Source organism: Canis aureus, chromosome 7, assembly GCF_053574225.1.
Source record: "Canis aureus isolate CA01 chromosome 7, VMU_Caureus_v.1.0, whole genome shotgun sequence".
NCBI lineage: Eukaryota > Metazoa > Chordata > Mammalia > Carnivora > Canidae > Canis > Canis aureus.
In genome coordinates this window covers 63,373,228-63,399,193 of record NC_135617.1, presented here as the reverse complement: position 1 = coordinate 63,399,193, position 25,966 = coordinate 63,373,228, and the positions used below count along the sequence as shown (strand labels likewise).

General features: G+C 50.5%; 1 protein-coding gene and 1 non-coding gene across 2 annotated transcripts in view; one reads left to right on the top strand and one right to left on the bottom strand.

Moving 5' to 3' along the window:
• The window catches only part of LRFN2 (leucine rich repeat and fibronectin type III domain containing 2), a 178,000-nt gene that overhangs the window by 6,138 nt on the left and 145,896 nt on the right, over positions 1–25,966 (bottom strand). The window lies entirely within an intron of this gene.
• On the top strand, positions 8,654–8,757 carry LOC144317914 (U6 spliceosomal RNA). Its single transcript, XR_013383799.1, has one exon. It is a non-coding gene; the product is annotated as a U6 spliceosomal RNA (small nuclear RNA).

Below are 25,966 nucleotides of genomic sequence, written 5' to 3'. Positions count from 1 at the left end.
TAGCATCTCCAGTTGTGACAACCAAAGATGTCTCCAGACATTGCCAGATATCCTCTGGGGGCAACACAGTGGCATTGAAAATTTGCTCGAGGGACAGGCAGCCAGGGGCAACCTTACGGCAGGGGAACCAGTCAAGTAAATACCCTCACCTCACTCTCTTCCCTCCTCCCAATCTTCTGCTGTTACTCCCCATAGCTGAACCCCACCAAAAGCTACAGTTCATGGCTGCACACTGGTCAGCCTTCCAGGGCACACGGCAGCACAAAGGAGTGCATGTGGAGAGGCAACGGGCAATACCTGGCACGACCATTGGGCCAAAGCCCTTTTTGTGAAAGACACGTCCTGAAATCCTGATAGGTTTCTGTCTATCACACAAACCGGAGACATCTCTGTTTGTAGAAAACATGAACTGCTATTTTAAGTTCAATTGCTCCAACACGTTAAATTTAATTAAGCTCACGTGCTCTAAAGCACAATTTAAAGCTGCAACCCCAAGCACTTAGCCAGGAAAAAACAAAACAAACGTAAGTGGCTGCTTCTGAGTTTTCTCTTTTGCCCTATTAATATTCATCCGGCATTCGTTCATTCAGCTTAATACGATCAGACAAATCTACAGCTGATGTCTACCGCTGACGTCAGAGCTTTAGGAAGAGTCACAGGAGCGTAGTGGTTGCCTGACTATTTGCAATCAGGTCTGTATTCCCTTTCACCTGTCCCCACTCTGAGTGCCGAGGAACTGCACTTCCCAGGCTCCCTTGCCCGTTCCCAGGCTCCTTGGCCTCGGGCTTCCAGGAAGAGCTGGCCAATGGGAGCGCTGGAAGAAGGCTGGAGAGCGGGAGGAGGGGAGAGGCCAAGCCATATCTGCCTCTTTCTCTGCTTCACATGGGGGCTTCCCCTCAGCTCCCGAGCCCCCTCTGTGATCCCAGCTCCCGGCGTTCCGGTTCCTGCGCCATGGCCTTGGATCTTTGGCTCTGGTCATGTCATCTCCTGTGTCCTCACTCCTAGGGGGCGGTGGGACAGTGCTATGGCTGCCTGCTGTGGCCCATCACTCCGATGCCTCACTGACCCCCTGGTTGAAGCCCCAGCGATTCCATCCCCTGTGTAACCCAACCCCTGTGCTGAATTTCCTCTTAGGTCTAGAGCATGCTTTTATTTCTCCTGATTGAATCCTGAGTGGCACAGGAGGGGACTTTCCCATGATGGGAATGTCCTATCTGTTCTCATTTTCCCCTCGCACTTTGGGAAAAAGACCATCCTGGTTTCATAGCAGCAGCAGCAGTAGCAGCACATCTTGGCCTTACCTGGGGGAACGCCAGCCTCAGGAAGCACTTGGCCACCTTCTCTGAATCTCTCTCCACTCCCCACATAAGCCACCCTGACCCCTTTGCATCTAACCACCCCAGTTCCTGGAAACCTATCTCTCTCTCCACCTGGTGGCTGTGTCCGTCCGTTGAGGCCTGACCCAGACAGCACGTCAAGCCCCCGCCGAGAGCTGCCCCTGCCCCCCTCTGCCACCGCACTCCTCTCCCTTAGAGCCCTTCTCTGTTTGTGCTTATGCACAGACTCCCTTGAGGACCGGGTCCTCGTCTTGCTCACTTTGTAGCTCCACTGCCAATCATGTTATCTGGCCTAGAGTCACTGCTGAGTAAATATTTATCTACAGTTGAGTGAATGAAAGAGTGCTTTGTTAAATGTTAAGGCCTATACAAATGGGAGAGAATCTTATTTAAATATGATGGCTGGCTAATGGTGACTCGCAGACAGCGGCCGGTCCCGAGATCTTTCTGGAGAGATATTTTTCTATATCCTTAAGGCTCACCACATGGCCTCTTGAGCACCTTTATGGATGCACATGTAGATAGACAGTTGTTTGGGACGTGTGAGTGTGGGTATGGAGGGGCACGTGTGTGCATGTGTGAAACTGTGTGGGGCATGTCTGTGTGTCATCTCAGTACCATCTGAGAACTGAGTGTGTGTACGTGTGGGTGGGTGGGTGGGGGTGTGTCGGTGTTCACATATATCCGGTATGCAAAGATGCTGGGCCCAGGCAATGTTAGTCACTGCTCTGCCCATCTTCCACCTAGGCCTCCACTCACCCAGCCACTCTTGCATGTCCCCTGACACTCCTGAGGTGACTGTGTGATCTCTCCCAGAGACACTTGCAGGCCAGGTCTGTTCCTTCCTAATTGCTCCCATTAAAGGTATTGGGGTCATCCAGGAATGGGAATGGGGAGACCTTGAGTCTGCCTGGGCCTCAGGGCGAAGCCTGGGAGCTGCCTACCATAGTCCACTTCCTTACTCCTGGGCTCACTCCAGACCACGTTCCCCAATTTTCCTTGTAGTTAGGGGAGTCCAAGTGATATGTTCTGGCAAATGGAATGTGGGCCATCCCTGGGCTAGGCCTTCAAAAGGCCAGACTGCCTGCCCCACATTCTCCCTCCCTTCTGCACCCAGATGCAGAGTGCGGTGACCTGCCTTGATCACACAGGTGACAGAGAAGCCTGAGGGGTAGTAGAAGCCAGATGCCTGTGTCTCCAGGTGCAGAAGACATCCTGACTAAGCCGGTACACTGCCCTGGACTCAGGACAGTGAGACCCAATTTGAGACCCAAGATTGCATTTGAGCCTTTCTGTGTTCACAGCCATTTGCAGCAGTGCTGGCCTCTCCTGACTAGCACAGGCCTCAGATCAGATGAGGCTGGCCCAGGGAGCGTGCTACCCCGAGATGTGTGAGGGTGAGAGGACTGAGCGTGTATCTGTGTAAGAGGAAGAAATTGGGACTGGTGTCGATACAGGAGATGCAATTTCTGCTTTCCTGGAGTTGTCAGTAAATTCACATCTTTTATCTCCAGCCCCCATCCCTTCAGCTCTCCCGGTACCACTACTTTTTAGGTGCACCGCCCCCCCCCCACCCATCCATGATGCACCACAGCTGCCTGCTGGGCCCCAGCAGTAATTTGGAGAAGCCATGTCAAGCTGCCCCACTCCACTTCCCCGGCTCTGCACCCTCATTACCGGCTCTTCACAGAACCACCAGCCTGCCAACCTCTCTGGCCGGCTGCAGGAGCTCGGAGCACATGAAACAGCCTCATTAAACAGAGGCGAGCGGCTGTGGCTTCCCAGCCTCTCCCTATTCCTGCAAGCCCCCAAAGGGGCTGGTTCGCTACCCTGCACAAACCGCAAGGTACAGGGGAGACACGGCTGCTTCTCTCTGGCATACAACTTATTGAGTACTTCCCACGTGTGGGCACTTGACAGGCACAGGCTCTTTGATTCCGTGCACTGATTGCGTAGGTGGGAATAATTCTCCCAGGTTACAGATGACGAGACTGAGGCTCGGGCAGATGGGTCACCTGCTCAAGGGCACAGAGCTGCACAGTGGCTGAGCAGGTGTTATTAGCCAGGCCTTCCAGGCCCCTGACCACGATCTGTCCTATATGAATTACCCTGAACTGAACTGAGCAGAATCAGATTTTAGCAGCAAGCAGGTCTTAAGAGTCAGGCAAACTGACAGAAATTTTTTTTAAAAATCATGTTTTACTCCAATGACAGCTGATATTTATTGAACACTTACCATATGTCAAACACTCTTCAGAATATGCTTCATGTATTAAACTAATTTAATCCTAATGGCAAGTCTATGAGGGAGGTACACTATTATTATCCTAATTTTACAGATCAATACATTGAAGCTCAGAGAAGTGCTTTGCCCAAGGTCCCGTAGAATGTTTGTGCCTAGCCAAGATTTGATCCCAGCACTCTCATATTACCTCCATCACTGCTCATGATCACCCTGAGAAGTACCTTTCATAATTATGCTCCCATTTTAGAGACAGTAACTGAATGGCGGTTTTCTAGCTAATTAGGGGTGGAGATGAGACCTTAGTGAGTGATGAGGGTTGTCTGGTGCTTGCTTCCTTACGCTCATGTGAGATCTGAAGATGAGATCTGAAGACTGTGAAGGAGCCACGTGGATATCTGCGGGCAGTCTCCTCACAGAGGGAGCTGCCATTACAAAGGCCCTGAGGCAGGAACAGTGAGGAAGCCTGTATGGCTGGAATACAGTGATGGGAAGGAAGAGTGGTAGGAGATGAGGTCACCAACATTGCCGCCAGGAGCCAGGTTTTGGAAGGCTTGCAAATACGTTCAGTGTTATGCTCCGACTCTGAGTATTTGCTGGGCACCAGGGTTGAGAAGGATTCTGAGGCCATGTTCAAATTCAGTGGGACAGAGTGGTACGGGCCTGCAAGAGCCTGTCTCGTTGCTTATGGTCTAGAGAACAGGGAATTGTTAGAATTATTGGAATTACTAACACAGCTGGCCTTCCCTAAATGTGTGGCCCTGAGTGGTCACAGGGGAAGGCACATGGCTGCTCTTTAGGAGACTATCATGGAGCCGGCGTGACTGAGCGAGGGCTGCAAGAATCAGAAGCCTCTCATCAACTTCTGACCAGGGCCAGGGGCCAGGAACCAGGCTCTGCTGCCTTTGCCCCTCCTGAGAACACAGGCTCCCCCGGGGGCCCCGTGGCCCTCTGTCATCTTGGCAGTTACTTCACCCTGTCAGCAAGTAAAGAAGCCACATTCAAGATGATTGAGATTCTGAGGCAAAGCCGCCCATTCTCCATTCCCACAGCCCCCAGGAGAGCAGGCAGGGTGGGTCATCAAAGCCCTCGTGGAACTGGCCTCTGGGGGAACTCTCTTGCTCTCCTTCCCCCTGCCTCCTCTGTGCCAGCAGCTAGAGGATCTTGTTAAGAGCAAGTCAGATCAAATCCTTCCTCTGCTCAACGTCCCCAGGAAGGCCTGTCTCAGATGTCAAAGCCCTAGGGTGGCCCACAGGCCCCGTGTGATCTGCACCTCACCTCTCTTATTTCCTCTCTTCCTCCTTACCCAGATCGCTCTACACCAGTCCTCAAACCTGCCGAGGTGCTCCTGCCTCAGGGCCTTTGCACTGGTCATTGCCCTTGCCTCAATGTTCTACCTGCAGATATCCTTATGCTCACTACCTCACCTTCAATTCTGCCCCAATGTTACCTTCTCTGACCACCTATTTAATGTGGCGGGCTTCCTCTCATCTCTATTTTGGCTCCCCCATGCCCCTGACTTGGTCTGTCTTTCCCGCATTCAACTTTTATTCCCTGAAAGATGCTATCATTTGCTTATTTACTATGCTTACTATTAATTAGCATTCTCTCCTTGCAGTAGAAGCCATCTCAGCTCTCCTTCTGGGGATCAGGGTTTTTTTGCCGGTTTTGTTCACTGATATTTCCTCAGCCTGGAGAACAACATTTGGTACAAAGTAGGCCCTTAAAAACATTTGCTGGGCAGGTGAAGGAAATGCATGTTCTATATTTGCACCACCTAACACAGTAGCTACATGTGGCTATTTAAATTTAACTTCAAATTAATTAAAATGGAATCAAACTAAACATTCAGTTTCCCAGTCACGCCAGTCACATGTGGCTAGAAGCTACCACACGGGACAGGGCAGCCACCGAGCACCCCCAACGTCCCAGAGTCCTGTTGGACAGGGCTCTTTCAGGGCATGCTGAGCACTCCAGTAGCAGGTAGGTCCTCTCCTGTGTGAGCCCTGGCACCCGAAACGGATGGGGCCAGGCTGAGGAACACTGACCAGCTCAGGGACCACTCCTAGAGGTTTCTAGAGGGACTCTGAGTTCTCTTTCTCCCCACAAGATCTTTCAGTGACTTTGGACAGCTTCATCTTTTTCGTTCTTCTTGCTTCACCTCGGACCTCAGGTTCAGTGGGGTCTCTGCGGGGTTCCCCTGGGCCTGGCTCAAGCTCCTCTGCCCCTGGAGTGCTCTGGTTCTCTGCCTTGCCAATCTGAGGTTCTGAGCTCCCCTCTGGTTCTCTGTTTCTAAATCCTCGTTCCTGCTTTTCCACTTCCCATCTACTAGTTACACTTCTGTTGCATAAGTCTCTATTAAGAAAAATCCCTGGTAAATCCAATCCCGGTGATAAATGTCACGCCTCCCAGGAACACCTACTGTTAGAAAGAAAGAGAAGGTGCAGAGGCAGCAGAGTGTCGTGGTGATGAGCAGACTCTGGAGCCAGCCTGCTGGGTTCAAATACTGGCTCTGCCGCTTACCGGCTGTAATAACCTACCACGGACAATCTCTTAACCTGCCTGGGCCTTAGTTACCTTAAAATACCCTATTTCTGTAAAATGGGGCATTTATAAGTTTGTGCGTTATAGGGTCACATAAATGAGTCATGATTCACCAGGAACCCAGGTCAGCGTCTGGCACAAAGTAAACTCCTTTGAGGATCTATTATATAAAGGAGTTGGCGATGCTGAACCAAAAGAAACAGATCTCTTACAGTGGAAATGTAAGCTTTGGGGATGTGTAGCTGGCAAGCCTCACACCAGCTAGAAAGGAGGAGACCTGTGCTGTGCCTGGGTCCTGGCTGGGCAGGCAGGGAGGCATGGTGCCTGCAACACTCACTGCAGGGATGTGTGTCCTCCCACCCCTCCATGTGACTATAAGAAGCTTTATTCAGAGGACACATGGTGATAGTGTTAGTTAAACCCTGGCTGAGTGATTGCAGAAATGACTAAAATTGGGCCAAGGTGAGCCACGCCCCAGCAGGGTGCCTCTGTGCTCACCTCCCCAGAGTAAAGGCTTACCTGGTGATAGGTAAGGGTCTGATCTCACCTGCCAAGACCTTTCCTTTGCTCCCTGACTCAGGAAGCATGGCACATCCAGCTGCCTGGCAAGGATGTGGGCAATTGCCAGGCCCCGTCTTTGGCTGGAACAACAGTGCTAGTCCGTTGCTCCACGGTGCTCCTTCATGGAGAGGACAAAGCCAGGAGGTCAGGGTGAGAGCTCTGGTCCTGGGTCATGAGGGTTCAAAGCCCGGCACCATCACTTACTGGCTGTGTGACCTTAGACAAGCCACTCAACCTCTCTGTCAATGGGGATGGATGATAGAGCCTCCCTCACAGGGTCATTGTAAGATTAAATGAATCAACACCTGTCATGTGAATGGTGCCTGGTCCCTAGTGAGGGTCCAGCAGAGCTAGCTGGTGACCCAGGGTGTCCTCTGGTCCCAAGGCAGGGCCGAGCGATGAACCCAGCAGGCATGAAGTTAGATTCAGTTCCCACTAGAGAGGCAGGCATGCGGCCCAGTGCAGGGCCAGGTACCTGACACCCAGCAGTCCAGGCACTTGTCTGGCTGATTCCCCAGTGTCTGCTAGTCTGTCCACCTCCTCTGGCATCTCCATACTCAGACCTCAGGAATGCCACTTGAGAGGGGCACAGGTCCCCCTGCAACAGGCTCCTCTAGCTGTCAGTACTACGCTCACACAGGTCAGGGACAGGCCGGGCAGCCGATCCAGCTTTGCACAACCCCCAGTGTGTATGGAAGACAATCCCGGCTCACATGGGGCCGTGGCCTGAGAGCTGCCGCTTGCTCCCACATGCCCCAAGCCAACCCCATGGGGACACAGAACAAGGTGCTGGTTTGTTGGTTTGTTTGTCTGGACACATTGGTGCTGCTCTCAGATTGTGCGGTAGCTCTCCCATCCCACCTTTGGTTTCCACTTTTCCAGAATTAACATTCCCATTCCTTCCAACATTTCCTCCAGCCCCAATTTCACTTGCCCCCCAGCTGCTCCCCTCCGGTCACAGGCCAGTTTGTGGTCAGCCCTCCTCTCTAGGGCAGTCTGGGGACAGAGAATGGAGTCAGATCCCACTATCCCCCAATCAGACATCAGACTTCTCCTGAGCCTCCCCTACTCGTGCCCAAGACCTCACTGAACTTTCTGGAAGCAGCATCCCATTGGTGGCTCACGCTTGAGCATGCAGTCAATGGAAATGCCCTGTGATTTCCCCAGGGTTGCTATTAAGCCCTGTTGTTCCCATTGTGTTCCCCTAGAGGAGCATTTCTCCCATTGCCGGCTTGTTTTTTTGCCACTGCAGCTGACCCAGGCAAGCTCCCCAGCGCACGGCAGGCCTCTCTCGGTGTGTGCCTTTAACTTTCTTTCTCCCTTCATCCAAGTCTCCAAGGATGCGAAACTTTTCTCAGTGTTTACTTGTCCTTAGCTCCCAGCCCCCAAGGACTGGGTTGGCATGTCTCAGAGGAAAAAGTGTGGGTTTTAGAATCAAGCAGAAGTCTCTCTTTGAAGGCCGGTTCAGCCCCCAACTGTGTGACTCCGGATCGGATCATTTTCTGTCTCTGAACCTCTTTGCTCACGTGTGAGATGAGGATAGCAGTGTCAACCTCCTGTGTGAGTGTGAAAAATTAAATGCAGTGGGATGAGCATGGCCGCCCCTTCCACTCCCTTCCCAGGGCCACTTGGTACCTCAGTGAAGATGATGATGACGATGATAGTTGCCTTTTATCTCCTTGAGGAGCTGAGAAAAGCTTGCTCACTAACAAGTCATCACTTACAGAAAAAACACAGAAGGTGTCAGACCAATTATACCTCGTTGTAAACACAGGAGTGTTCAAAGTAAAGATTCCCCACCAGCTGCGTTCACCAGAACAATCAGCAGGCCCCAGGTCCGTGCCACCCAATGATGCACCTCACCACCTGATTGGACAGCTCCCCTGGTTGACAGATCCATAATTTCATGGGGGTGCCACCCAGGGGCAAAGTCACCTGTGGTACCCATCTCCTTAAAAATGTCATCACAGTGCTTGCTGCAGCTACACATATACTAAAATTGGGATGATAGAGAGATTAGCACAGCCCTTGCACAAGGAGGACATGAAAATTCATGGAGCAGTCCATATTTTTATGGAATTCTGACACAGGCTACAGCATGGGTGAACCTTGAGGGCATTCTGCAAAGTGCAATAAGCCAGATACAAAGGGACAAATACAGCATGATTCCTCTTAAAGCACTGAGAGTGGTCAAGTTCATAGATACAGCAAGTAGAAGGGCGGCTGTCAGGGGCTGGAGGGAGGGGAAGGGGAGTCGGTGTTTGATGGGTGCGGAGTTTGAATGTGGGATGATGGGTGGGGGTGGCTGCACAACAACGGGAATGTACTTCATGTCACTGAACTGCACACTGAAAAATGCTGAAAATCATCAATCTCATGTGTATCACACACACACACACACACACACACACACACACACAAATGCCCCCCCTGCTAAATGCCCTCACAAAGCAAATTCTTCCAGGAGGGTAGGACGAAGACAGGGTGTTGGAAACAAATCTGCCAAGTCCGTGTAGCTGATGCACACTCTGGCGAGGTCACCACTGGCAGGGCCTTCTTGGCTCCGTGGTCCCCGGGCTCCATCGGCCCTGTCAGACCAGGGATGGTGGGCAGCACTTGGGGAGGAGCCTGGGTGGGAGACGGTAGTGCCGGGCCTGGCGGTGGGCTTCTACATCTGTCCTGATGGTTGAAGAACAGGGCAACTCCGGAGCAGAATTTGGCGTGACTCAAATGTGTGCAAAGAGGTTGCAGAAGGAAACACGTGGTGGTTCATCACGGTATCCACTGTGGTGTTGGCTGGGCCTGGGTTCAGTTCCCACTTTGACTCCAGGTGGATTATGTCACCCTTTCTGCCTGACTTAAGTAGGAATGCTAGTCCCTGCTTTGTAGGAACGCTTTCGGGATGAAATGAGGTCAAGTGTGCTAAACGCTCAGCAAGATGCCTGGGCAGGAAACACCAGGTTCTGTTTTGACAATGGTGGGGAAGGTGACGCTGACCCTTGATAGAAGAAATCAAGATGAAATGAAGTCCTCATTCATTTCATGGATGAGTTTTGGGGTCCTGCCTTTCCCCCCAGTTTTAATCCCCTCTCTCTGTCTGATGAGAAGCTCCTTGAAGAAGGGAATTGTCTCACTCCCTAGGTGGAATTTGTGCTATGTGGAAAAAATACACTGACCGTGCAGTGTAGGTAAGTCACTTCACATCACAGCTCCAAGCCTTACTCAGTTTTCCTGCCTGTAAAATGGGTTAATATTATTGAACACATGTTATCGTTGTGTATATTAAATACGATATTCATTCAGTCCTGGGTACTGTGCTTAGGACATGTATGTGCAATAGAAAGCAGCCATAAGGATGTTTGGATTCGGCATCTGGAGATCAGGTTCTGTTCCTGGCCCCACTATTGGCTAGCTGAGCAGTCTTGAACAGGGATATCTTACTCCTCTGAATCTCAGCTTTCCCGTCTGTCCCATGGGATTGATAATACTGCTACCTACCCCAGAGGACCCTTGGGCAAACCTAGGAAGATGTGAGTCTCCTGGGACGGAGTGGTAAAGTGATTACAAATGTGAGGTGTTGATTTTTATAATGCGGGACACACTCAGCTGTGCACAAACCAGTGATAGAAACTTCCTGGTTCTTCCTTGAGGGTTGCTCCAAGCTGTGTGCCTGGAGGCTGGACCCCACGACCGAGTGGCCTGCAGGACATCTGGCTGGCCAGGTGGCAGCACCATGCTACTGCTACCTCCCCCAGTGGAGAACTTTCCTTTCCAGCTGGTGGGCTGGAGGAGCCTGCTCAGCACTTCTCTGGACTGTGTTTCTGCTGATCCTCCCCTGGACACCTCTGCCTCTCACAAGCGGGGTGGCTGGGAAGGAACTAATTGGGGGGAGGAAGAGAATGAGCTCTGGAGGGAGACCTCAACACAGTGGGAGGGCTACTGTGCTCAGCCAAGTGGGAGGGAGGATGGGGCAACAGAGCGGTCCCCATCCATCAAATACCCTCAGATCCAGGCTGGCTGGATGAGGCTCCAGGCTTTGTCATGGACTTGCTGTGTGGCCTTGGGCAAGCTACTTGTCTTCTCTGTGCTTCAATGCCCATCTCTGACATTCTAGAATTCCACAAGAGTATCACCAGAGGAGGGGTGACAGGAGCCAGAGAGAAGCAGGAGGAAGGCAGGTGGGGTACAGCCAGCAAAGGGCTGTGGGAGCTCAGGCCCTAGGTTCCCAACCCTGAGAACACCTAGGATTTGGCATCCATGTGACTTGGGGCTGTGAGCTCAAATCCTGACTCACAACTTACTGGCTGCCTAATCTCTACCCTGTTACTTAACTTCCCAGAATTTCAGTCTTCTTGTTTGTAAAAGCTGTTTGCAAATCTAAATTGCAAGGTCACACGAGGATTAGAAATAATGTATGCAAAACGCTGATATACGATATATACTCAATAGATCATGTATGAATATAGTGAATGCTTACCTACTTTATCATTTCCATCATCTTTCTTTCTTTCTCTCTCTCTCTCTCTCTCTCTTTCCATCTATCTCTATGTATCTGTCTATTGATCTTCATCATTACCATCTTTTTCATAGAGAACACTAACACCATGCCACTGGCCCATGTCCCTGCAGGAGCTCTTATGGCAGCAGAAGGTGAGTGTTCTGGGGGCACTGGTAGGTCGTCTTGGGGGTCAGGGGCTCAGTGCTGAGAAGATGAACTTTACTGTGGGACTTATTCATTGGCCAGGAGCTCTCAGGTGAGGCCAGCCTGGTCTAGAGGTGCCCCGTCCTGGATCTACCTGGGAATACCTACAAATAGCAGGATTACCATCCTCTCCCTTCCGAGCACCTCCCACCCACCCAGTCCTGGAGCAATAGTTCCTGTGGAGGCAACAAGCACAGAATAGAGCCACCAAATGCACTTTGGTGTCCCTGGAGGATGGCCATGTGTGTCTGTGATCTTCTTCTATGAGAGTAATCATGTGGGAACATCACGTGTGAGTACATTACAGACTCAGGTTTATAATGTTCTGGGAGTCTCTCCAGTATTGTTTATTAGGGTGCATGGGTCTGAAGCCCCAGGAATTGGCTTGCTTTCCTCCTTCTCCTGGTCCAGCTGTGGAGAAGCCATGCTGGGCTGCAGATGGAGCAAGGCTGATGAGCCCCCCCACCCCGCCCCTCTTCCTCACACACAGGTAGGTTGGAGGATGAAGCTTCTGGAGGGGTGGCTGTGTAAGTGTTCGTTTACTGGCCAGTGTGAACATGTGAATGTGCATCCATTGGCTGGTGTGTGTGTGTGTGTGTGTGTGTGTGTGTGTGTGTGTGTGTCAACTGGCCAATGTGTGCCTGAGTGTGGGGCTATTGGCTGATGTGGGAAGCACCCTCAGTGTGTTAGCAGAGAAGAGGGTGTTGGCTTGAGGCCGTGAGCATATGTGAGCATTTAAATGAGGTGAGCATTTCAATGAGTCAGAGCATTTGAGAAGATGTCCTTGAGGGGATCTGCAAGCACCCCCCCCCCTCCGTTCTGGCCCCCTTCCCTCCCTGCCCCATTGCCTAGACTCTGCCCCTCGCTCTCAGGTGTAGCCACCCAGGCCACTCACTGCTCCTCAGACGAGCTCTGGGCTTAAGGCCTGACCCTGGCTGTTCCCCCTGCCGGGAATGCCCTTCCTGCAGACATCCTCTTGGCTTATCTCCTACAAGCCTCCAGAAGGCCTCCGCTTCTCAGGAAGGCCCACTCGGGCCGCCCTGTTTCAACTTGCACCTTATCACTGCCCCAAGCCCCTTCCCGTGCTCTGCTGTACCCTGCATAGCACTTACTGCCTTCCCATACCTAGATGATTTACTCATTTATTGTGCTCGTTGCCTGCTTCCCCCATGAGGACAAGGATCCTCAGTTGTTTTGTTCACTGATGCATCCCAAGCACCCAGAATGGAAGCATTTATATTCTGGCATATTTGCCTCTGGTTTCTCATTTGTAACATGGGGACAATAATAGAAGCTCTCCACTTCATAGAGTTGTCAGGGCAGATTAAATGAATGAATACCTAAAAGCCCTGAGAACAGTGCTTGGCACATAGTTCCATAAATGTTGGCTATTATTATTACACTCCATCACAGCTGGGAGTCAGAGCAAAATGAGTGATCCGTGTGAAGGACCCACACACTGGTGGTCACCCGAGGGGAAGGTGCTCAATAAACACTTCTTACTGTCCTCCTACCCACCTTGTAAAAAGTCCCTAACCTCCCACAGTCCTGGATCCCATATTATTAGACTCCCTTTGGGTCAGGAAATTAGTTATCATTATATTCATAACCTTTTTTCAAAAATCAATACAGGAAGCAAGGAGGACCCGGGTTGTCCACCTGGGCCGTCAGCTCCTGATCCTATAGGTGGTTAGTGGAATGTGACCGCAAGCACAACCTCTGACAGGTGTGGCTGCAGTTCAGACCACACAGGACCCCAGCTCTGGCCTAGGATTTGGATGCTTGGATTCTTCTCCTAGCCTGGCAACCCCTAAGAGTCTGTATGACCCAGGACAAGTCCTATGCCCCCTGTCTGGGTCTCTGCTCTTCCTGGGCACACAGAGGGGTTGGGATTAGCCCATTTCTAAGGTCTTTCCAGGCTGGTCTGTTCATCCCCATAATGTTATTGGGGCACCGGCTATATGCCAGTGCTGCTCTAGGTACTGATGATACAGCAGTGACCCCTAGACACAAGTCCTTACCTTGTGGAGTTGACATTCTGGGTGGCAGGGGGCAGAAAATAAATAATACACATAATTGTTAAATGATTGTGTCATAAAATGGAACATGCAATGGAAGAAAATAAAAGCATAGCTGGTCAAAAGAAGGTAAAAACATTGGCGTGGGGAGGGCAGGCTCAGCTCTCTAAGTGGGGTGGCCAGGGAAACCTCCTTGAGAAGGTCACATTTGCAGTGAGAGACATCTTACATTCTAGGAGCCTATGAATCTCAGCAATTCTTGGCACCTCTGCGTTCCAGGGAGAGCACCATTTTGGGGTCCCCTGGAGTTCCCTATCTCTGAGCACACCGATCCCCAGGTTGTCCAGTGGGTGATGGGGCCAGAAGACAGATCAGCCAAGTGATCACCCAAGTTTCCAAGAGCGATGAGTGATTTACCACTGTCTTTATTCACACTCAGATGTTTTATAGCTCCTGTGGCTCTGATGGAACAAATATGACCTTTTGTTCTTCACTTTGCTTAAGACTCAAGGTCAAGAGCCCAGCTGTGATCCATCGGCTGCTCCCTCCGCCGGATGTCCATGAGCCAGGGAGCCCTGTGGCTGTCAGAGATTCATGGCACCATCCTCCGGCCCTGCACACCCGCCTGCCCCTCAGCACTGGTTCTGGGCTTCACCGGGCTGGGAAGGCAGTGGCCACGGTGGCTCTGGGGGATGATGGCTCATTAAGGGCAGAGACCAAGCCATAAATCTCCTCTCTCTCTCTTGAGTACACCCCATCACTAGGATTGAACCCGTGACCCACGTTTCATTTCAGTCCTGGGAGGAGGCAGTGATGGGGAGGCCAAGGAGCCACGGTTCAATTGGCAAGTTATACATCAGAACGCCCCAGGGAATGGCCATCACTTTTCTCAGCTTGGAGAAGCGGTGAAGGGCATGCATCAGCTTCCTGGCCTCACATGAAATCCTCCAGGCTCTTGATACCGCCAGGGCCTCCTTCTGCTCTCAAAGAAGCTACGGTTTTGTTTGTTAGACATCACCATCACTGCCCCAAACTTCTACTTGTCTGGCTGAGATCCCTCTTTATGGCACCCCGCTGCCTTCCCTTGATTCCTCTTTACATGTCGGGGGGGGGGGGATGTGTTTCCCTTTCCCCTCATGGTGGTTCTGAGTGGCAGCGGGCTGATGGTTCTGGGTTTGTTAAAAAATTAGGTGGCTTGGAACGGGATGATCCAGGAGGGAAATGGGGTCATTGGTTTGTAGTTTTTTTCTTATCCATTTATTTGAAGTAAGCTCTACATCCAACATGGGGCTTGAACTCACAACCCTGACCTACTGAACCAGCCACAGTTTGAAGATACTACCTGTGACCCCAAGACATCCATCTGACTCCTCTCTACCCTACCTCCTGTCTTGGGAGGAAGAAGAGCGGTCAGGAGCTATCTGGAGCATGGCAGGCCTGAGTTTGAATGCTGGCTCTGTCACTTCCAAGCTGGGGAGCCTGGGGCAGCTTAACTACCCTCTCTGATCCTGGAGATTCGTACCCCGGAAAGGGGGCGTAATAGTAAGCAACTGCCTTTCAAGTGGCTGGCGCATGCCTGGTGCAGCAAGGTGCACTAGGCAAGTGCTCAAACACTAGCTCCGTATTATTAAGGCACCGAGGCACAGATCCTGGAGCCAGCCCGCCTGGGTTTGAATCCCAGGCAGGATACCTCAGGAAAGCTACTTAGCCTTTCTGTGCCTCGGTTTTCTCATTTGTAAAAGCCCTCTGACAGCAGGACCTTTGTCACCGAGATGTTGAAAGAATTAAATAAGCTTATAAATGGAAACCACTGGAATAGTACCTGGCACACAAGAATTTCTCCAAAAGGTTGGTTCTTATTATCATCATCATTATTGGAGAAAAAAAAACACCCACATTTATTTGGCACTTTTGACCTCGTTTCCATCAATTGGTTTCGTGATTTATAATCCACTTACTTCTAACCAAAGATGTGAGATGACTTGCCACATAAAAACATAAAATGAGACAAGTAAAATTTTTTAAACTATTTTGTGGCAGATCAGAGATCAGTAAGGTTTGAGCTAGAGGCCCTGGACCCCGGGACGGTTGGTTGTGATGTGTAACTGAGGCATGCCCACAGAGCTGCCTGGTGGCCCTGGGGTCATTCTATCTTGGGAAGAGTCTAGGGAGGAGCAGGGTGTGTGTGTGATGGTCTCAGAAAAATGTCAAAGGAGCAGCTTTGTTAGGGGCATCCAGTCTGCGTGGGACTTGGACGCCAGGAGCCAAAAGAACTGATCATACTTCAGGTGAGGGGGTGCTACCTCTGTCCACTTTGGGCTGGCCAGGCCACATCCAGCATACTGCCCACTGGATGCCCCCCACACAGAGGGACCACACAACCTGGCACGCTTCCAAGGCAAGGAAGCAAGAGATGCACCATAGAATGCACACTCCCTCCCTTCTTGCTCCAGAGATAAGCACGCCAGCCCTTTACCTGAAATGCCTCCTGTGGCTCTTCGCTGACAGAACTCCTATTTGACCTTCTGGGTCACCTCCTCCAGAAAGACCTCCCTGACCTTTCCAGGACCTGCTCTGCTGCTTGCACAGCACTCATCCCAGCTGTAGTAACTGAATCAGGTACCACACAAGTACGGAGTCCTTTAAGTCTACCTCCCTGGGAAATGTGAGCTGCAGGAGGGCAGGGGTGCCCTCTGACTGGCCGCTTTCCCTGTGAGTGGCCCAGACCTGACCCTAGCAGCATGAAATAAACACCTCTTCAGTGACTAAAGGTGAGAGGCAAGAAAGGGAAGAAGGCACGGAAGGAAGATGTTGAATCTGGAAAAAATTTAAAAAAAAAATAGCATTCGGAGAGCCATGAGAATTATCTGCAAACATTAAATGGACATATTTTGAAACAAGAATTCATTTTCTTCTTGATGAGGATGAAGGCAGAATGGAAGGGCAGGAAGTAGAGGCAGATGAGTTCAGAGGCCTGTAATAAGGAAAATCTTTTCAGCTAGAGCATCCAACAGTAGTTGGGGATCTAGGGGGAAAAAAGGAGGGGATAGTTTCTTTTTTTTTTTTTTAATTTTTTTTTTATTTATTTATGATAGTCACACACACACACAGAGAGAGAGAGAGGCAGAGACACAGGCAGAGGGAGAAGCAGGCTCCATGCACCGGGAGCCCGACGTGGGATTCGATCCCGGGTCTCCAGGATCGCGCCCTGGGCCAAAGGAGGCGCCAAACCGCTGCGCCACCCAGGGATCCCATAGTTTCTTGTGTGTGGCAGTTACTCCTACGTAGGGCCAGCTAATACCCTAAGGGGTAAGGGTGGGGGGGGCGGTGGGGGTGATAGGTGAGAGAGTAGTGGGCATGATGAGGATTCACAAAGAAAGGGGAAGGCTGGTCTGGATGACCTTGAACTGTTCCTTTCTGACTCTGAACCTTTTCCGGTCTGTGAGAGTAGCAAGAACTATGCTCACGTAGACAGAAGAACAGAATCCGAGTTGTGACAAATAAATAGCTGGACCGGTCCCAAGACCTTGGCTTTCCCTCCCTCTCCCTGAGATCTCTCGAGTCCTTGGCAATACGTCCACACAGGGAAACTGGGCTTTGAGGTCACCTTATGACTCTCCCTGGCCACCTCCCTCCTCCTGCTGTTGGGACCTCTACTGTGGCCCCTATCAGACCCACATCCTCTGTCGATCAGTCCCAGAGGAAACCACTTCAGCATCACCTAGGTTTTTGCCTATGGTGAGTGCAAAGAAGTGCATCTCTATTGGTGGAATTTCAGGCCCTTTGATCTTCTACAAAGGAAATATTTTTGGATGGGGTCCTATTCGTAGGCCCCCCTTGACAGAATGCGGGAGAGTAGGGTTTGGGTCTAAATCTTGGCACTTGCACTTTCCTGGCAGCTCCCACCCACTCTCTTTTACTGTAGGACAGAAGCTTTCTTCCAGCCCCTGCCAGAGGGAAAGGACTGCTGGGCACCAGCCTAGCCGACCCTGGAATTTTCAAAGTCTCCCTACTTCACTCAGACCTTCTTTTGAGCGACAATCAAAGGCTGGGGGAGGAGAGCAAAGCAGCCTTGGGAAGCAGCCCTTGGCACCGGCTCACACATGGTGGCATTTTGACGGGTGGTAAAAATATCTCTGGTGTTCAGTGCCGGCTGCTGCCGCCGCCTCAGCTTCCAAGATCCTGTCTCCTCGCCCAGGGCCTCGGCAGCCTCCCCACCTGTCCACACACATCCCGGGGGACAGAACACAGGTCACCGAGCCCCGCCCACCAGCTAGCTTCACATCTGCAACTGCCACCTCCATCACCACGGCCAGACACCAGCAAAAACGCACTTGAGAGCCACTAGAGGAGGAGATTTATTATCAGAAATACTGCAGCACATGCCTAATGAGCTAATTAAACAAGAACATAAATAATTACTCCCTATCAGAGTGAGAGGGCTGAGGGTGGAGAAGGTGGGGGACGCTGACTGCGGAGCTGGGACAGTGATGCGTGAGATGTCTGCTCTGCAGGGGGAGGTGGGAACTCCTCACCACTCCAAGTGGCTGCTGGGCCTCAGCGAGGCTCCCCAGCCAGGCAGACCAGGGCCGCGAATCCTGTGCCACTTTGTCCCCTATTTCCTGCTCACCTCCTTGACTACACCCTAATCTCCTTCCCCTCTCTAAGGATACTGAGGGGAAAAGATGAAAGAGATCCTTCACCGACTTTATGGAGGTGAACATTAAGGAGCAGGAGGGTTTCAAGATACAGTTAAGACCCCAAAAACCGTCTTGTAACTGATCTCCCTGCTTCCACCCCTGAAGTCTATTCTTTACCTAGCAGCAGGTTAAGAAAGATTCCTTCTTTCTTAACCAGATCATGTCACTCTCCTGCAATTGCCCCCCCGCCCCCCCGTGGCTCCCATCTCTTTCAGCATAAAGCCCTATAGGGCCATACATGATCCAGCCCTGTCCGGTCTTCTAAAATCATTTACGGTTACTCTTCCTCTAGATGCACTGGAGTCCTTGCTGCTTCTCCAACAAGACAAATTTGTTCCTACCCTAGGGCCTTTGCACATGCTATTTCTCTTCTGGGCTCTTTTTCTTGGTCCATTCAGGTCTTCCAAAATCACTCCTTAATGGCGCCATCCTTGACCACCCATATAAAGCAGTAGCCCCTCATTCTGTGTCCATTATACTAATTAATTTTTTTCTTAGGGCACATATTACAGTTTTTGTCCTTTTCACTCCTAAGAATGTAAGGACTTGGCCTATCTTGTTCTAACCCTAGAGTCTTGACAGGGTTTACCCTAAAACAGATCAAGCTACCCTGAAATCTAGCTATTGAAAGCCTAAGTGTGGTTTGTGCCTAGACCATCCAGATCCAAATCCTGATTTGTCTCCACTGCAGGTCATTCCTTCCCTTAGAACTTACCCTGGCTCCCCACTGTCAATAGGATGAAGCCTGACTTTCATGACAGGACAGAGCACTGGCTACAGGATCCAGCTCTACTACCTCCGAGCTGTGGGGCCTCGTAAGTCACGTCACCTGCTATGGCTCAGAGTCCTTGTCTGTCAAATGGCAATACCACACCTGCAGGATTAATGTACTAATGAAGAGAACACACAGAAGGTCTTTAGAACAGTAACTCGAAGGTAGGAAGGACTCAGTAAATGTAGCTATTTTGTGTGACATTCAAGGACACCAACAGACTGACCTCTCCCATCCTCTTTAAACAAACTCCTAGACGGAACTTCTTGAAATGTGGTCCCCAAACTGATAGTATCAACACCTCCGGGAAAATGTATTAGAACAGCAGATTGTCAGACTCTGTTCCAGACCAACTGAGTCAGAAACTCAGAAGGGTCCTGCAGCTGTGTGCTAACAAGTATGTCAGATGACTCACATGCATGTTCATGTTTGAGAACCTGCCCTAGAGACAGCTCCTCTAACATTGAGTTGTTGGACCTGTTTCTTCATTTTCCCATAATAAAATGATACCTCCACAGCCTTGCCATGGCCTGATGGTGGGCGAAGTGCATGCCTGTCTCCCTGACTTTGGGCTTGGCCATGTAACTTGCTATGGTCAATGGGATTTAGTACATGTGATGCCACCACAAGCTTGGCATGTGGTTCTTCTGTTGGGCTTGCCCTACCTGCATTTCTGCTCTTACCATGAGAAGAACACACTCTGAACAACCACTGCCCCTAGCTGGGTTCCAGAATGAGATATATAGGGAGGATCTAATCCACAGCCCAGCCCAGCCTAGTCCAGGATAGCCAAGACCAGTTGAACCCCAACAAATCTACAGACCCATGAGTAAGAAAATGAAATGTGAGTGGTTGTAAGCCACCTAGATTTTGAGGTTGTTTGTCACACAGCATTATTGTGGCAGCAGCTAATACACCAGCAGGCCTTATAGGTCCTTAACCAGGACTGATCACTCTTGCCTCTGCTTCTGTCCTTATCCGTTCCACCTAAAAGTTACACCTTCCCCTTTTCCCTCCGAATCCCAACTATTTCCCAGGATGCACCTTACACGCCACTCCACCTACTCCCAGAAGCCCCACTCCCCAGAACACACCCTGCCCTGACCCAGGCAGGCAAATTCACTTAACTCGTAAAAAAGCTGGAGTGGATAAATTCACCAAGCTATTCACTTAGAGTCTAACCTTTTAGGTGGCTAATTACTACACTGAAAGGCCCCTTAACTTAGTACCATCGCTAACTAATTACCATGTTACAAGGTTAAGTGTTTAATAGTTCCCTGTGATGTTTAATTTCCAAACACTTACCTCCTTTATGATGCCATAGAAGTCAGTTCCCACATCTGGATCAGTACTTCCACCCACAGCATCAGCCCAACACGCAGCCACAGAACGAGTTGGAGCCCATCTCTGGAGCCCACCCCAGCTAGAAATAGCTCCCCTTTGTAAATAGTTAATGAGCTCGTTCATCCATACTGCACGTCTCCGTGGCCCTGCCTTCACCCTGGGCTGGCACATTGCAGTCTGTGGTTTGTGTGATTCTGCCTACATATCCTCCGCCCCCACCACCTCAGCAACTTTGAAGATGATGGGCATTAATTTGACTTCGTGTCCTGAACCCTTCTGTCCCCCACAGGGTACCCACTCCCATCACACACGCACATGCCAGACCATAGGCCTAATTGGCAAGAACAAAGACATCCCTCTTGCTTCTCTCTGTCTCACTGTCTCCAGAGATGAGAAAAGAACACTCAGAGAGAGGCAGGAAAACAGCCTGGATCATCTTTCCCAGGATGGCCTCAGCTACATGTTGGCTACTGGTTTCTGGGATTGTGTGGGAAGGTGCCAAGAAGCGTTAATGACACCAAAGCTCTCACCCATACAGCTTTGCAGTGGTTGTATGCCTCCCCCTCAGCCTCTCCCCTCTCCCAGCTTCCCGGCAAAGCCCTGATTTTATTTGGGGCAGTGATGTGCCTAACAAACGACTACCTTTCTCAGTGTCCGGCAGAATCATTAGGTGGGGCTTCTGGGGATTCTTTACAGGGGTTGACCCCTCCAGGAGGCAGTGCCGGATGACGGTTCAGTTCCCCAGAAGCTGCACTGGAGACAAGGATTTGAATACCAGTAGTTTATCTGGGAGGTGGGCCCAGGACAATCTGGTTAGGAGATGGGGAAGGAAGTCCTTACAGGGGGGTCCCAAGCAGGGTACCACTGTGGGCAGTTGGAGCTCAAGCCTACTGGGACCCTCTTGGAGGTGGCACAGAACACACCTCAGTTGTCCTCACCCGCCTTCCTCCAAGGAAGAGGAAGCTAGGGTATGAATTCTCCAACTCCCAGGGTCAGACACTTGAGCCCCTCCTGCCGATTGCAGCTCCCCTGCACTTCAGCTTGCCATACCTGTGGGCTGGGCAAGCCAGACAGTCCCCAGATGGAAGTGTCAGCGAGCACAGAAGACAAGAGCCACCTGTTCAGGATTATGCCACTGACCTTCAGAAGAAGCCCCAGTCCAAGGACTGAGGAACTCCCATACCAGCCTTGAACTACCTCCTACTGGGATTCTGTTACATGACAGAAAAAAAACAAAACAAAACAAAACCTCCAAATTTGATTAATCCACTAGAGTCCCATCTCTGCCACTAGAAGCACTTGGTGCTTTATGAAAATGCTCTTTGTTTCCTACTGACAGCTCCTTCCGTTTCACCGGCACCTAGTGATGTAGGCAGGACACTTAGTATTCCCATCCTGCAGGTGAGAAGTCTGAGGCTCAGAGCAGGAAAGACAAGAGCCCATGCCTGGGGCCCCCGAGTCCATTCTTGTATTCCTCACACAGGCTCAAATGGAGGACAAGAACAAATGACTCCAGCAACCGAAGTGTGCAAGCTGCTTTAGTTTCCCGTGCGTTTCACATACTTCATCTCTCGGAAGATAACCCCATTCTAAGGGGTTTTTATTTCAATGTTAAGGATGAAGCAAAGTCTCCAAGAGGTGAGATGAGCAGGTCTTCTAGCTTCTCCCTTTACCGGAAGTTCGGAGACCAAACCCCGGCCGTGGGATGCACAGCGGCTCTGCCCACCAGTGTGCTGCCCACACATCTGATTTCACTGGCATGTGGCATGATGCGGAATGCACGTCAGAGTCACTGGGGAGCTTTAAAAACATTGAGGCTTGGGCGCCACCCCAAGCTGACTCAGAATCTCTTGGAGAGAAGATACAACTCCCCAAAAGATTCCAGCCTGTCGCCAGGATTGGGGAGACTGGAGAGGTGGGATTTGGGGTCAGGATGCCTTGATTTCACACTCTCCCCACCCCTGGTTCTTCCTGAAAGGAGCCGGCCGCTGTGAACCCACCTGGGCAAGTTGTCAGATGAGGGTTTGGTGGCATTATGATGACCGATGACCTCCCACACTGACCCTCAGCACCTTACATTTGTGAACCTTCTCTGGTGTTTTCCTGGTGTGAAATAAATGATATCCCCACTTCCACCCACAGACTAACCAAAGGTATATAAAATTAGGTATATAAAATTGGCTGATTCTCTTGTTCTTCCTTACCAACAGGGGGAAGAGCCTCATTTCAGAAGCAAGGCAGACCAGATACACACTCTAATCCCTTTACTCCTGCTAATTATTTCTATCTTTGGAGATGTCTCCAGCCAGAGCTTTTTGAGAATGAAGAGGGAATGACAAGTAGAGAAATTAGTCACCTCTGAGCAGATGCCCTGAAGGTTTCTGAATGTGAGTGGTGTCATCTTCTTGTGCAGAGCAAGAAAGGAAGGATGAGAAGGTAGTGATGTGATTTGAAACACTCTTGGAAGGCACCCCTGAAAAATGTCTTCCCTATGCACAGGTGTGTTGTGGGTTTTGAAATTCCACCATTAGAGATTCATTCCTTTGGGTCTTCCCAATTGAACTGCAAAAATTTCTAAAAGGGTTAGTTTACATCTTGTTCCTTCATCTCCTAAAACCCTATTAGATCATCTTCCAAGTTTACAACTCTCTTAGAGTAAGGTTTTGAAGACTGGCGCTATAAGAGGCATCTTGGAGAAGAGAGCCAAGAAGAGGGGCAAGAAGGGAAAGCAAGTAGGCTTCTAACAACAATAAGTACTTACATGTGTCCAGCACTGCACACTTGACTATGAAAGATGTGTTTGCAAATACATGATCTCATTCTCTCTGCACCACAATCCCAGGAAATATGCAGAGAGGAATATCTGTTCCCATTTACAGATGAGAACATGGAGACTGAGAGACATGGAATGGTTTGCTCATGGTCCCAGGACTAGTATGTGGTGGAGGTGGGGCACAAACAAGTTCTGGAAGTGCTAGCTGCCTTCTTATCTTCTCTATATTAATGGGATACATTGTGCTTAGCTTTAAAAAAAAAAAAACTACGTTTCCCAGCCTCCCTTGCAGACAGGTGTGGTCAATGAGACGTAAGCAAAAGTTATTGGCTGGGGCTTCTGAAACTTCCCTTTGCCCGCCTGCTTTCTGCTTTTCATCTTTCCTGCTAGAGCTCCAGCAGCCATTTTGCACCACGAGGTGACCTTAAGGGCAGAAACTGTGCTGCAGATGCCAGAGCAGAAAGCTAGAAGGCGCTGGGCCCCCAGTGGCCATGCTGCCCAGAAAACCAGACCTAAACTCTCTTCCACTGGACTTCTTTTACATGAGAGACGTGTAAACCCTAATGAGTTTAAGTCATTGAGTTTTCTATTCATCCCAATTGGCACCCTGGACTTCTAACTCCAGACTCATTATTCTCTGGGCTGCCTCTAGTAACTAAGTTACTTTAGAGCGGCTCACCTGGTACAGCGTAGAAATTCTCATCTTGCCTTTATTTTTTGCTAGGTGGTCCCAGGATGCCATTTCTGAGTGGGACTCAAGGTTCACACTGGCCCTCCTGTTCTACTTTCTCTCAACACTGCTAGGCCCTAGAAATGTGGGGGAAGCAACTAAAGTTGGGAGAGACAATCCCAGCAGACTCCCGGTGAGTTACCCCATCCTTCCCAGAAAGAGAAGTTATAGTTGGTGTTCCTTGGCCCAAGTTTATATAGCCTTGACAGAAACCCATGTGCTGTTACTGAGACGTGCCCCACAGCATTGAACATGAGAGACCATATTTACAGTCTGTAGTTTTTGGAATCTTGGGAAATCTACTCAATTCACTGGACAATTAGTTTCACCACCTATAAAATGAGCATAATATTTGTCCTGTCCATCTCTCCCTTGTGGATGTCAGGTTTCAATAATTTTTTTAAAGATTTATTTATTGATGAGAGACACAGAGAGAGAGGCAGAGACACAGGCAGAGGGAGAAGCAGGTTCTATGCAGGGTGCCCAACGCGGGACTCGATCTCGGGACTCTGGGATCACACCCTGAGCCAAAGGCAGACGCTCAACTGCTGAGCCATGCAGGCTCATGCATTCTCTGGTTTCAATAATTTAATAGTGTGAAAGAAATTTAGAAAAACATAAACTCCGAGGCAGGCTGGTTTTGATTTTGGCTCCAACTAGCAAACTTCTAGGGAACTTCCCCTGACCCATCCACTCCCGTCTCCTCCTTCACACCGTTTTCTTCCTTCACCTGTGGGAGCTTAATCAACCCTTTCAGTGAAAGCTAGGGTGTCTGGGGAAGCAGCCGAGTCAAAGACCTCCCCCTGCATAGACAGCAGGTCCTGTACCTGGGCTCCCTCTCCCTCTAGGGAACACTTGTCCCTACCAGTTTCTCCCCATATCCACAAAGTCTCAGGTTCATTGGTTAATTCCCCTCCACCCCATGGTGCAGATGGCTGTCTCTCCCTGGGGAGGAGATAGATCTCCACTTCAGTGTTGATTGATAAGATGCTGATGGGGTGGAACCTGGCTGAATTGGCCCTCTTATCCTTTCCCTAGATGGAAGGCAGACCAACAGTAGAAGATGCCCCCTCCCCAGCAATGCAAAGCTCAGTGGGGTGGTCCAGTCTCCCCAGAATGGGGAGATGGTGTGATGTCTGACATTCATGGAAGAAGACTGCACGGAAGGGAGGCCTGCAGATAGAGCAGGGGTGGGGCTTGGAATGGCTGCTCTCTTCCCCCAACTTTGAGGTCTCTCTTCTCAGTCCCCTGCTTGCGCTACATGTTGATGGCCACAGGATAATAAGCAACAGGAAGGCAAGGCGGCATCCTGGCTAATTCCACACTGTGCTTTAGAAGCATGCTCGCTGTTCCCCTGGCCCTCCTGGGGACGGTTCCAACATCACGACTGGTGACAGATGTTCTTGATGACTCTTGGAGACAAGTGTTTGTGAATGTCACTTGGGCTGATAATGACATGCAGGGCACTTAACTTCCATGTCACACCAGGGATGAGGCTGAGCTGGGACGAGCTGCTGCCTTCTCCAGTGGGGAGGAAGGCTTCCCTTTTGCTGACTCCTCTCCCACCACCCTTCCTCTTCCCCTTGTGACCCCTCCTTGCTCTGACACTGTCCTCATTAGTGCTAGACAGTTCCTGAAAGGGCAGGCTCTGGGGCAGAGAGATGGGAGAGTCGGCCCTCCCCCAGTCATGTGGGAAACATGCTGGGCTGCCTTGGGGCTGAGCCGCATGTATGCAGGGAAGACAAATGCCTTGAGGTCAGCGAGAACCATTAGATAATTAGGGAGCTAATTATCTGATAAAAGAACAAGACCCTGTCTCATAGTCATATTCAAATCCTGAGGTATCCATGATTTGGGATTAACCATGGCCGCTCCCCCTTCCTGGTATGTGGACTAGAAGCTGTTGCTTTCAGACACTGCTCACAGCTCCCAGGCCTTCTGTCACCATTGGGTGACCTATTGATGACTCGTGTTCTATTCTGGTTGGACAATCTGAGCCTCTGCCAAAGTCCCTGTCTGTGACCTCAGGCCCTGGGGCTCAAACCCCTAGGAGATAGCATACCCTAACCCCGGGAGGTAAGTTGCCACAGTGGCTCTAACTGGCAAAAACAGGTGGATTTAGCAAGAGCGATAACCATATTGCCTTAATCATGGGATTATGAAGGTCTTAAACAGAATCAGAGATCATCAGGGCTGGGATCATTTAAGTCAAATGTTTCCATACCTGCCTAAAGTCAGTGTCC